This window comes from Bubalus kerabau, chromosome 1 (assembly GCF_029407905.1).
Source record: "Bubalus kerabau isolate K-KA32 ecotype Philippines breed swamp buffalo chromosome 1, PCC_UOA_SB_1v2, whole genome shotgun sequence".
Classification (NCBI taxonomy): Eukaryota; Metazoa; Chordata; class Mammalia; order Artiodactyla; family Bovidae; genus Bubalus; species Bubalus kerabau.
Genome location: NC_073624.1, coordinates 174,489,612 through 174,503,198, shown reverse-complemented (window position 1 = coordinate 174,503,198; position 13,587 = coordinate 174,489,612). Strand labels below are relative to the sequence as shown.

Sequence of the window (13,587 nt, the reverse complement as noted above, 5' to 3'; positions counted from 1 at the left end):
GTTCTTCACCAGTAGCGCCACCGCGAAGTAGCGGCATGTGGGGTCTTTTTTCAGTCGTAGCGTGTGAACTCCTAGCTGCATGTGAGACCTAGCTCCCTGACCAAGGATCAAATCCAGCCACCCTGCATTGGGAGCATGGAGTCCTAGCCACTGGAACCCCCAGGGAAGTCCCTCATTCATTTTTTTTTTTTTTTAAAGAATACATACAAAGTGTGTGTGTTGGTTGCTCAGTCATGTCTGACTCTTTGCACCCCCATGGGCTGTAGCCCCCCAGGCTCCTCCGTCCATGGGATTTTCCAGGCAAGAAAAGAAAATCCCATGGAGTGGGATACCCACTGGAGTGGGTAGTCATGCTCTTCTCCAGGGGATCTTCCTAACCCAGGGATCAAATCTGGGTCTCCTGCATTGCAGGCAGACTCTTTACCATCTGAACTACCAGGGATGCCCATTTGCATACACATTATTCACTCCCTGATGCCCCTCATGGAGACATTTGAGGAGGGTTTTGATGAATATGTAGAAAATTGCAAGGAAAAAAAAAACCATTTATTTCCATTCAATAAATGATTTCTGATGTTTCTCAAAGAGAATTTGAAGTGGATTTTGAAGAATAGGTGTTCACTGTGGGAAAATTGCATTCAGTCAGTCCATCAGTTTGTCAGTTAACAAATGCTGCCTGTTGCCCGTTGAAGTGGTCTTTCGGGAAGGAGTTTTGGGAAGGAGTTCTTCAGAGGGATCAAGGACATTGAAACCTCTCTGGTGGCTTCCCCTCTACTAGCTCCTCATCTGTCCACCCAACCACCTCTGGTACATGAGAGTAACAGGGAGGAGGAAGGCCAGAGGTCCCCAAGCGGCAGGAGGAAATAAACTTTAAGTGGCAGACATTGTCTTCCTTCTCTACACAAAATTAAAAGAGGCTTCTTTTAACTATGTGTTGACGACACCTGGTTCTGCCTTGACCTCACCAATGCCTTTTTCTTACAGAGATGTTTTTCTTAAGCTATGTTAATGAAACTATGTATTTGTTTTGGAATCTGCCTTTCTTTATCTGCCTAAGACTAACTTTTTTTACTCTTCTCAAATCTTGGGCTGATAATGGCTCAACAAGCCAGTTTTCCTGGCAATTGTTTTATGGCCAGGGGATGGCACACCTCATGTCATCCTATTTTGAAAATACATGTTGTTGGAGAGGGGCCTGGTGAAACTCCCTCAGCCTTGAGGTGTCTCTCTTATCTGATTAACAGTTTTCTAACAGACATAAACAGAGAAGGCAATGGCACCCCACTCCAGTACTCTTGCCTGGAAAATCCCATGGATGGAGAAGCCTGGTAGGCTGCAGTCCATGGGGTCGCACAGAGTCGGACAGGACTGAGCGACTTCACTTTCACTTTTCACTTTCATGCATTGGAGAAGGAAATGGCAACCCCCTCCAGTGTTCTTGCCTGGAGAATCCCAAGGACAGGGGAGCCTGGTGGGCTGCTGTCTATGGGGTCGCACAGAGTTGGACACAACTGAAGCAATTTAGCAGCAGCAGCAGCAACAGACATAAAACACCTTGCTAAAAACTATCAATGGGGCACTCTTTCTGTCCACTTCTGATGTCTGTGTCAGAAGTTTTCCCTATCTCTATTATACTTTAATAAAACTTGGCTACACAAAAAGCTTCAAGTAGTCAAGCCTCATCTCTGAACCCGGATCGAAATCCTCTCCTCCGGAGGTCACGAAACCTGGTTTAACGTGCAGCTCGCAGCAACCTTTCACACATGGAACCTCTCCACCTCCGGATTCCGGCCAAGGTCCCAGGAAACATACTGATTGGCTGAATTTGAGTCACATCTCCATCTTGAGCCAATCACAGTGGCTGGATGCAAGACTCTAGGTCACATGTCCACCCCAGCCTGGACTACAATAGAACTTTTAGGCAGAACTAGCCAGAGACAGCCCACTCCAGTACTCTTGCCTGGCAAATCCCATGGACGGAGGAGCCTGGTATGCTGCAGTCCATGGGCTCGCTAGGGGTTGGACACAACTGAGCGACTTCACTTTCACTCTTCACTTTCATGCATTGGAGAAGGAAATGGCAACCCACTCCAGTGTTTTTGCCTGGAGAATCCCAGGGATGGGGGAGCCTGGTGGGCTGCCGTCTCTGGGGTCGCACAGAATCGGACATGACTGAAGTGACTTAGCAGCAGCAGTAGCCAGAGACAGAAAGTTGGCTATTTTAGGGCATGAGTTCACGATTTCCTGGGTGTATGCAAGCTCCAACTGAAGCCGATTTAGTGTAGGGTTGTCAGATAAAATACGTGACCCGCCTCCCCACCCCCGCCAGTTAAATTGGAATCTCAGATAAATGAAAGTGAAAAGAGAAAGTCACATCCAACTCTTTGGGACCCCATGAACTATACAGTCCATGGAATTCTCTAAGCCAGAATACTGGAGTGGGTAGCCTTTCTCTTCTCTAGGGTATCTTCCTAACCCAGGGATCAAACCCAGGTCTCCCACATTGCAGGCAGACTCTTTATCAACTGAGTTATCAGGGAATCAGATAAATAATAGAGGGCTTTTTGCATACTTACATCCCAATTATTGTGGAGAGTAATATACTGAAAAAGTATTCATTGTTTATCTGAAATGAAATGTAACTAGGGGTCTGTATGAGTTTGGTAGAACTGCCATAACAAAGTATCATAGTCTGAATGATTTCAACTACAGAAATTTTCTTCCTTATAGTTCTAGAGGCTAGAAGTTTAAGACCAAGGTGTTGGCAGATTTGATTTCTTCCAGGATCTCTCTCCACAGCTTGAAAATGGCATCTTTCCCTCCTGTCTTCACATAGTCTTCCCTCATACATATTTGTATACTAATCTCCTTTTCTTGACTATCTGAGCCCCCAGAGAAGCCCATAACTCCTCTTCTTATTAAAATATCAGCCATATTGGATTAGGATCCACCCATATGAACTCATTTTACTTTAATTACTTCTTCAAAGGCCTTTTCTCCAAGTACATTCAGAGGTACTGGGGGATGAGTATTTCAACTTACAAATTTGGGGAGAACACAAATCAACCCCTAACAGTGAGTGCTTTGGAAAACAGTTTGGTAGTTTTTTTTAAATATTTAAAAGCAGGGTTACCACGCATGCGTGCTAAGTCCCTTTAATTGTGCCTGACTCGTGACTCTGTGGACTGTAGCCCACAAGGCTCCTCTGTCCATGGGGTTCTCCAAGCAAGAATACTGGAGTGGGTTGCCATGCCCTCCTCCAGGGGATCTTCCTGACTCAGGGATCGAACCTGCGGCTCTTCCATCTCCTGCATTGGCAGGCAGGTTCCTTACCACTAGCAGCACCTTGGAAGCGCAAGCGACTATAGGACCCAGGAATTCCACTCCTAGGTATATTCCCAAGAGAACTGAAAGCATATTCATGTCCACACAAAAGCTTGTAATACAGGTAATACATGAATGTTCACAGCAGCACTCTTCACAAGAAGCAAAATGTAGAATAACTCAAATATCCATTAATGGATAGATGAATAAACAAAACACTCTCCATGCAATAGAATATTATTCATCCCTAAAAAGAAAAGGAGCAGCATTTGCTGCAATGTGAATGAATCTTGACAACACTGTGCCGAGTGAAAGACGTCAGACACAAGAGACCATACGTTGTGCGAGTCTATTTGTGTGAAATGTCCAGAAAGGCAAATTCACAGAGACAGAAAGCAGATTGGTATTTACCAGGGGCTGAGGGGAGGGAGAGTAGGAGGTGACAGGTCACTAGTATAGGGGTTCTTTTGGGGTTGATGAAAGTGTTGCGGAGTTAGATAGTGGTGCTGATTGCACAACTCTGTGAATATGTCTAAAAACCACAGAATTGTACGCTTTAAAAAGGTAGACTTAGGGTAGGCAAATTACATGCCAATTTCAACACATGTATGAGAAAAGCAAATTTTGCCTTGGAGTCCTGTATTTTTTTTTTTTAACAGGCTTCCCTGGTGGCTCAGTGGTAAAGAATCCACCTGGCAATGCAGGAGACATGGGTTTGATCCCTGTGTCAGGAAGATCCGCTGGAGAACAAAATGGGAACCCACTTGAGTATTCTTGTCTGGGAAATTCCATGGACAGAGGAGCCTGGCGGACTATAGTCCATAGGGTTGCAAATTGTTGGACACAACTTAGCGACTAAACAACAACAACCACCTATATTTCTATGTGCTCAGTCTGGCTACCATAACTTGGTGGGATCTTACAGTACCGCACAGATGATTAGCCAGGTCACCTCCAACCTGAGAATGTACAGTCATGTCAGGTGGAACATTAGGGTAAAAGAAGGAACCTGCGGCTGCAGAGACAGTGGGAGTTCCAGGGAAAGAGAGAATGCAGATGCCACCTTGGGACTTCAGGCTTTTTCCAGCCTCCCTTTCCCTTCTACAAACTCAGGTTGAACAAGTACCATCAGATACCTTTGAGGGGAGGTCCTCATGAAGCATTTAGTTGGGTGCTCAGTTGACACTCAGCAAAGGCAGTCATCATCAAAAAAGAAACTGACAACTAAGGTGGTTGCTTATTCTTCTAAATAAAGTTTTATTGGGACAAGGGCCAGGATTGGAGTGAGGCAAGCAGTCGAGGTCGTGCAAGGGCAGAGTCTGATCCTGTATTTAAAATGTTGCTGTCTAGTTCATCACGCATTTTTGCGTTAGCTTTGATTCTTTACACTATTGTTTTTAAAATGTTGTGTATCTTAAGGATTTTTGTGTGTGTGAGAGAGTCCTTGTTAAATTTTGCACAGCAGTGAATACCCCACCCACCTCACCCTTGTTGTGTGCCCCAGGCACATGGATCCTGAGCCTCAGTTTCCTCGTTTGCAAAATGGGGATAATTCTCTCTTCTAGGAAGATGTATCGAGAAGTGTTTACTTCTAGGGGCGGGGCGGGGCCTGGAAGGGCGGGGCAGGCTCTCCCGAAAGGGGCGGGCCTTTCGCAACCAGCTCGGGGAGAGGGGCGGGGTCAGGCCTCGTCAGCTGACCAGCTTGGCCAATGGCGCAGGGTGGCGGGGCCTGGCTGGCCGAGGCCGGGCTGGGAGCCGGCCGGCAGTGCGGACTAGCGGGCAATGGACGAGCCGAGCCTCCTGCGGCGCCGTGGGCTCCAGGTGAGGCCCCGTGCGAGCGGGCAGAGATCGCTGGTGGAGTGAACCTGCCTGGGTGCGGGGTGCGGGATCCGGACTTGGACGGACCAGGGGGAAAGCCGAGGCAGAGGGAGGGGCGCGCTCCGGGGGCTCCCGCTTGTGCACTCACATCTCAAAGTGCTTTTCGCTAGGTGAGAAGAGGGTATGCCCATTTACCATATGGAGAAACTGAGGCTCCTTGGGGGAAAGGGGCTGAGGGTTTCGCTCTCTCCAGCAGGAGCTCTAATAATACGAGCAACGACAGCCTTTGAGCGCTCATCGTATGTTCATGTCGTTGGTGTTAATCCTTTTACTAGTGATATGTTGTATTAATCTTTTTACTAGGGATATAGTAATATTAATTAATGTGTATTAATACGTGCTTCGTGCCTTCGCAGCGCCATCGCACCCCTGTCTCAGCTCACCCATAAGGCAAGATGGGGAGGCTGGGGCTGTCAGGCAGCCCTTTCATCAATCAGACAAGGAAATTGAGCCTCCAGTCTAAGAAAGTCACAATCCCGAGGTCCCCCAGCGGCATGTAATTTGCCCACCCTTAACCAGCTCTCTGGTGCACCAGCCACTGTCAACTGGCTGTGTGGCCTGGGGTGTGGGGGCAGGGGCGGTGGGAGGCACTCTTGGCGTCTCCGGACTTCAGTTTCCCCATTCACTATAAGGGCCCTCCTTTTCTGACCCCTGGCCTCGGGTTTGTGTTGCGGAGGCTGCGCCACGAAGAGATAAGAAAAAAGACATCACAACTAGCAGAGGCTGCCCTTCCGATGTGGGTGACCTCAGGCGGCAACTCCTTTGATCTCTCTGGACCTCAGTTTCCCCGTCTGTTCAATGGGAATTTAGACAATCTAGCCCTTTCCCTGGAGCTTAGACCACACATGTAGAAGCCACGAGTTGCAAGTGGGGAAACCGGGATTCATCATTTACCCAACAAACATTTATTGAAGAGGCAGTGGTGGTGGTAAGGGGTGTTCACCCCTGGAACTGCCCTCCTGGATCTCCCAGCTTGTTGGGGGAAATGAGTGCCTGAGCAGCTGTGACCCCGCCGAGGGGTCAGGTGCCATGGGGCACCCGCAGGCGCCCCTGGAGAAGGTACCTGAACTGATGGTTGCCAGTGGCTTTGGGACAGAGAAGGCAGCCCCTGGTGGCAGGGCAGGGGGTTGGTTTTGGGGGAATGAATGAGGCTGAGAGAAGCCAGAAAGGACAAGGGTGGGGAAATGGGCACTGAAGCTGAGGAGAATGGGGAAAGGCAGGCTTTGAAACTGGCTGCCAGACTGTGAACTTGTCTGAAGGTGAAGAGGCTGCGGTCACCTGGATTTGGGTTGGGGAACAGGGAGGGTGTGGGTAGAGCTGCAAGGCAGAGACCCTGATGGCATGGAGAAGGAGGGGCAGGAGAAGGGCAGGGGTCATTGCCCAAGGCAAGAGTGGGGGGGCCCTGAGCATAGACTAAGGGGTGCAGCTGGACTAGTGAGCACTGGGGAACCAGGCCCCGCCCAGAGCCCCAGATAGATTTGAGCCCCGCCCGCAGCCTCTTAAAATAGAGAAACTGCCTTTGGGTAGGCGAATGGGGGTGCAACTGACGTCAGAAAGTGGGGGCCTGTTCCATGGGGAGGAGGTACGCATTCCCTGAGGACGAATCCCACGTTACAAATGGGGAAACTAAGGCTCATAGACTCATAGGCTCTGTCCAGGTGTCCTGGTGGGTATCAGAGTCAGGATCTGAACCCACACAGACCTGGCTCTCCCTCCAGACCAACCCCACATTGGCAGGACTCCATCCAAGGAGGTGGAGGGACGAGTAGGGATTGCCCAGGTGAGTGAGGGCAACCTGAGCAGGGGGAACAGCACATGGAAATGCTCAGAGGTATGCAAACATATGTGTTTATGGGGCAACCAGAAGCCATTTCTTAGCACTGGAACTGGGCACGTGAAATGGATTCATCTACTTCCAGGGCTTCTAGCGCTGATTTTGAAGAGGTTAGACTTTCTCCCTAGGGTGATTAGGAGCTGTGGAAGGTGCTGGAGCAGGGGAGGTCATGTCAGATCTGAGAGCTTTGAAAGACTCCTCTGGAGCAGGTGCGGGTCTAAAAAAGAGCCAGAAACAAGGAAAGCATCTACAGTAAAGGACCAAGTAGGAGATACAATGAAAATATTTTTTAAAATAACAATAGGAGTGTAAATAACTGCTCACATTATGCGGCACCTACAAATGCTGAATGCTAAGCATGTATTTAAGTTTCCAACAGCCCAGGGGACTATTAGCTTTATTTATCAGAGGGGGAAACTGAGGCTCAGAGAGGGAAAGTAACAGCCGGGAAGTCAGAATTGAAATTCTAACTGGTCTGGCACTTGAGAGTGCAAAGATGTTGAGGGCTTAGATTTGGGGGATCAGTCACACATTCCTTTAATTGGAGCCCTGAGAGCCACCCCCCACCCCCAATCAGGGGGCAGCCTGCTGATCAGAGTCAGTCAAGTCAATCATTTATCCTGGAGGCTAATCTTTGCCACAGGTCAAGGAGTCAATTCATAAAAGTTTGAGAAAGTCATGAGCTGATTGAGCAGTCCAGACAATACATGGAGGTGTCCTGGCCAATCTGACTGTGGCCATGCAGGGTATGCTGTTGGTTGAGTGTTTTTGTTGTTGTTTAGTTGATAAGTGTGTCCAGCTCTTTGCAAGTCCATGGACTGTAGCCCAACAGGCTCCTCTGTCCGTGAGATTTCCCAGGCAAGAATACTGGAGTGGGTTGCTTTTTCCTTCTCCAGGGGATCTTCCCCACCAAGGGATCAAGCCTTTGTCTCCTGCATTGGTGGGCAGATTCTTCATTGCTAAGCCACCAGGGAAGCCTGACTGAATACTAGGAGGTCATAAATAAGACCTGTCTTGGCCCATGGGCCACCAGTTTGCCTTGGCTGTGGGTAAAGGGAAGAGGAGACTGGCTCTTCCTGGTTTGGGTTAAGCTCAGCCTTCTGTGTAGCGATTGTCGGCGCCAGTTAACATAAGCTGTTATTACTAGGATTACTACCACTATTATTCTATCATTATTTTCATTTCCCATTTGGCCCTTTGCTTCACAAATGACAGAATTTTATAACACCAGATCCCCAAACAGAGCATGCAGGGACAGAGAAATTGGCCAGTCTGTGCCTGGACTTTGTCTCTTGTTGCTGCTGGGGAAGCTCCCTGGAAGGACCATCTGGCATTCTCATGGCCCAGTTCCAACTATTCTCCTCCTCCAGGAAGTCCTCTGGCTGGTGCCATGTGGTCCCTACTGGTCTCTCTCTCTCTGCTCCAGCTGCCATCTCCCCGTGAGACTTGGTCCCACTGGGCTGAGTCCCACCTCCACCCTACTGCCTCCCATTAGCCTGCTGGTCCAACTTGAAGACCCCTCCAGGAAGTCTTTTGTCTCCCCACTCCCTCCAGCCCCTTCTCTTCCTCTGGGTCCTTGCTGGTGCCTCCAGTATGGGGGTGTCCATGCCTTCCCCTGTCTCCTTCAGACTGGGGATTCCTCCAGGTGGAGCTGAGGCTTCTGGTGAAGAGGCAGCATCACCCAGCCCAGAAGCGGATACCATAAATATTATCTTTAAAGGGCGGTTCCAGGGGGTTGGACCTGCGACACATACACACCTCCACCCCCTTTCTAGGCGAGAACCACTCCCTGAGGAACAGCTGGCAAAGAGGAGGCTGAAGGCAGAAGCAGATGGTTCAGGGAGCAGAGGGTCCGGGGGTGGTTCCGGGAGAGTTCCATGTGGGCCCAGTGTTCCACTGAGCCTATGCAGGGGGCTACTGACCTTCCCTCATTTCTCTTTGCCACTTTTCACCTTTTTGTATTTTGGGAGTAAATTAAAATGTGTAGATTAATTGTGATTTATCAACCTCACAAAACAAGTGTCTTGGCTTCTTTTTATCAAAGCCTTCCCCAGCATCAGGCCCTGAGCCTGCTGCTTGACTCCTTCAGGGCCCCATGTAACTGGACCATTTCCAAACAAGGAAACTGAGACTCAGAGGGATGAAGTTGTTTGGAGGAGATCATACAGCCCAGACTGGGGAGCCAGACTGGGAACCAAGGACTGTCAGGGTTTTAGAAGGAATTGGCTGGGATGGAGGGTATGTGTGTGTGTGTGTGTGTACACGTGTGGGCACAGCAAAAACCCCTGAGCTCAGATCCCAGCTCCTCACTGTTTTGTGGGTTAGTAGGGGAAGGAGGAAGCTGGCATAAGAACTCACAACAATTGGAGGGGGCCAATTAGGGGAGCCCCTAATGGTGGTGGGTCTGGCACCCTTTGCCCTACACGATACTGAGCTCTCCATCCCCAGAGGTATTCAAGCAAACAAGGAGACCTCAGGTTGGCAAGTGAGCCTCCTCCCATCTTGAAGGGCTCTGACTTGATTTTCTGAGCTCAAGGTAGTTGGGGTCCAGCCTCGGGGCTTCGCCCCACCCCTACAGATCCATTTCCTCTTCTGCCTGGAGACCCTGTCAACCTTTCCCAGCCCTGTCATCTCGCGCCCAGCAGCTTCCGGCCCCCTCCAATTGGCAGCGGGGGCTGATGACGTCATTGTTGCCATGACGAACGCCCAACTCTAGATGTGGGCAGCCCTGAACCCACCGAGATAAAAATAGTTGTGCATCCTCGACGCTACCGCCCCAGCGTGTGTGTTTGTGTGTGGTGTCCAGAGACCTGGATTCCCGACCCTACCTTAGTCAAGAGATGTGGGCAGCTGCTGCCCTCCGCGCCTCAGTCACGCTGCCTGTAAAAAGGCCTCTGCTCCTGGTACGTAGTAGAGCCTCAGTGAATGTGAGTAAAATTTAGCGAGTATTGCGATAGTCTGCGAAGGCCCTTGCTAAGTTCAAAAATAACACAACAACAACACACGACGGTAATAATTTCTGATCATTTTTACCCCAGACCCTGTTTTACATTATCTCCACATTACACGTGGGGAAACCAAAGCACAGGGGGTACCAACCACTTGGCCCAGGGTCCCACGGACAGGAAAGAAGAGATAATAGATCTGGACCCAGGTCTGAGTCTAAACTTAGGCTACACAGCCTTTTGAGAATTAAAAAGTCCTCTTGGGCAAACCACATTTGAGGGTGGACTCTGGGATCACAGTGGACCCCAAGCATAGGGATTTCTTGTATATGGTAAGGACACCCAGGATTGGTGCAGATCAGCTTGCTGAGCTCTGCATCTTCAATAGGGTTTGTGCCCCCAGCCCCCATTGATGACCAGGACCCAAACCTGCCTGGATTTTGCAGAGGGTGAGCAGAAATAGCTTTCAGATCTGGGAGGGCACAGGGTAAGGATGATGCAGGAATCTCCCTTTCCTCAATTGTTGTTGTTCAGTTTCTAAGTTGTGTCTGACTCTTTGCGATCCCATGGGCTGCAGCACACTAGGCTTCCCTGTCCTTCACTATCCCCCAGAGTTTGCTTAAATTCATGTCCATTGAGTCAGTGATGCTATCTAATCATCTCATCCTCTGCCACTCTCTTCTCTTGCCCTCAGTCTTTCCCAGCATCAGTGTCTTTTCCAATGAGCCAGCTCTTCGCATCAGGTGGCCAAAGTATTGGAGCTTCAGCTTCAGCATCAATCCTACCAATGAATATTCACAGGTTGATTTCCTTTAGGACTGACTGATTTGATCTCCTTGAAGTCCAAGAGACTCTCAAGAGTCTTTTCCAGCACCACAATTTGAAAGCATCGGTTCTTCACTCTCAGTCTACTTTCCTCGATAGAATATTAGTATTAATATTTAGCCACTACTGATAGAGTTCTTTTTAAATCAACTAATTTATTTTAAATAATGAAGTTATTTTTAATGTAAGGAGTCTGAGAGGGCTTCCTGGAGGGAAGGATGTTTGAGCTGAGAACTGAGGGATGAACTTCAATTAACTAGCACCAAAGGGAGGGAAAGTGGTCCTGACAGAGGATACAGCTGGTGCAAAGGCCCTGAGGCAGGGCTGAGTTCAGTGTATGGGGTAAGCAGAAAAGAGGCATTGGTTGGAACAGGGTGAACAAGGGGCCAACTGGGAGATGAGGTGAGTGGAAGGCTAGGGAAGTGAGGGGTTTGTCTCCATGGGAATGACTCCTGTTTTCTTTTCAGAAGGAGCTGAGCCTACCACGCCGGGGACGTGGGTGAGTTCACCTGGGGCCAGTTGGCTGGGTGGAGCCCTATGGTTCTGGGCACAGATATTTCAGCGGCAGCATCTGAATTGTGAATTTATTTAATAATTACTACAAAGCTTCTCACCTTGATCCTGCCCTGCCCCCTTTTCCCCCTGGTGTTTGCAAAGTGCTTCACAGGCACCTCACCACAGGCTGGGAGGTGAGGTACAAATCATGCCATTTTGCAGATGGGAACCTGAAGTGCATAAGAGTTGCATCACTGGCTCAAAAGCACCCACCTTGAAAGGGTGGCATCCAGGGTCCAGACTATAGAATTCCAATTTGGTGTCCTGGAATCGGCTTGCATGCCTCCCATGACAGAAAGCTCATTCTATTTCAGGGAACATCGGTGGAAAATCATACAATTCAGGGTCACATTAATGTTCCTGGTGGTTGGCATTGTGAGATCCCTCAAACTCAAAGAAGATTTGTTAAGTGTCTTCACTGGTTTGTTGATGTTGTTTAGTCGCCAAGTTATGTTCTACTCTTTGTGACCACCTGGACAGTAGTCCACCAGGTTCCTCTGTCCATAGGGTTTCTCAGGCAAGAATACTGGGGTGAGTTGCCATGCCCTCCTCCAGGGGATCTTCCTGACCCAGGGACTGAATCTGCGTCTCTTGTGTGTCTTGCATTGGCAGGCAGATTCTTTATCACTGAGCCACCTGGGAAGCGCCCAGGTTTACACAGGTTTATGTGTGAGCTACCCTGGTAGCTCAGTTGGTAAAGAATTCGCATGCAATGCAGGAGACTGCCTACAATATAGGAGACGCAGGATTGATCCCTGGGTCAGGAAGATGGCTAAGAGAATGGCTACCCACTCCAGTATTCTTGCCTGGGAAATCCCATGGTCAGAGAGCCTGGTGGGCTACACAGTCCATGGGGTCACAAAGAGTTGGATATGAGTGAAGCCACTTAGCACACTTGGCAGCATTGGTGGGAAAACCAAAGTCCAGGAAGGGGAGGAGTTTGCCTTGTGCTGGTGGTCTGGGGCAGTGTGATGGCAAACACTCCCTCTTTGGAGGCTTGGAAGCTGTGTTGGCCTGAGTTAAGGGTGGGAATTCCCTTGCGCCTCAGTGAAATCACTCCCTCAGCAAACTTCTTTTGAGTATCTACTGTGTACTAGGTTCTGTTCCAGGCACAGGCGACAGGGTGAGAAGTCAATGCTGGACCCTGTCATGCAGCTTGCACTCTCTTGGACAAAATGATGAAGTGATGTTCTATAGTACTGTGTGTTTGTGTGTGTGTGTGTGTGTGTGTGTGTGTGTGCGCGCGCTCTCAGTCATGTCTGATTCTTTGCAACCCCATGGACTGTAGCCTCCCAGCTTCCTCTGTCCATGGGATTTTTCAGGCAAGAATACTGGAGCGGGTTGCCATTTCCTACTCCAGGGGATCTTCCTGACCCAGCGATTGAACCCGTTGTCTCTTGGTCTCTTGTATTGGCAGGCGGATACTTTACCACTGCGCCACCTGGGAAGTGATGTTATACAGGGGAGAGATTAGAGGCACACAGAGTGGGCTGGGGGGTGGCTTTAGAGGAAGTGACATTTGAGACTAGATATGGAAGACGAGGGAGAGAGGCCAGGGGAAAGGGTAGGGGGAACAGCATTCCAGGTAGAGAGAATGGCATGGTCGAAGGTCCTGAGATGCAAACCTGCTTAGTATTGGAGAAACAGCATGGAGACAGGAGTGGAGAGAGAGGGAAAGGGGTAGATCCTGGGGGCTGGATGAGAGTTTTAAGTCTGGTGGTGGGGCTGGTGTCAGAGTAGCCCCCAAGTCCAGATCCTCTCTTGTTGGACGGAGGGTAGTGCAGCAGGTGGGGAGGGACCTGCGGGCCCCGGTAGGGGCGGGGAATGGACGCCGTCCGGAAGGCCGGCACTGTCCCCAGCCTTTGCCCAGGATGGGGGCGGGTGGTGGGCGGTGAATCAGTCCAAACTGCAGAGGGCGAAGTCCGGGACCGCTGCGTAGGACCAGGACAAACACTCCCTGAAGGCGGTCTACTCTTAGCCACCTGCGGTGTGCCTGACTCGTTCTAACCAGGATTTCTAGGGGGCTGCGGCCAGACACAGACAACCCCAGGCTTTCGGGAGTCTGGGCTGGGCAGGAGGGAGGCTGGGGCTCGGAGCGCCGGAGGTCCACTTGTATTAGGGAGGCTGGTGGGGCTGAATTCGGATATGAATGAGGGCGATGATGGTCCTGGCAGAGGGAACCCAGGGAAGCAAAGGCCCGGAGGCGTGGTCGGGGCCTCCGGTGTG

General features: G+C 50.0%; 1 long non-coding RNA gene across 1 annotated transcript; it reads left to right on the top strand.

Moving 5' to 3' along the window:
* Window positions 1-5,063: 5,063 nt before the first annotated feature.
* Window positions 5,064-11,771, top strand: LOC129623681 (uncharacterized). The gene is made up of 3 exons (XR_008700621.1): window positions 5,064-5,145; window positions 11,274-11,305; window positions 11,676-11,771. It is a non-coding gene; the product is annotated as an uncharacterized LOC129623681 (long non-coding RNA).
* The last annotated feature ends 1,816 nt before the right edge of the window (window positions 11,772-13,587 follow it).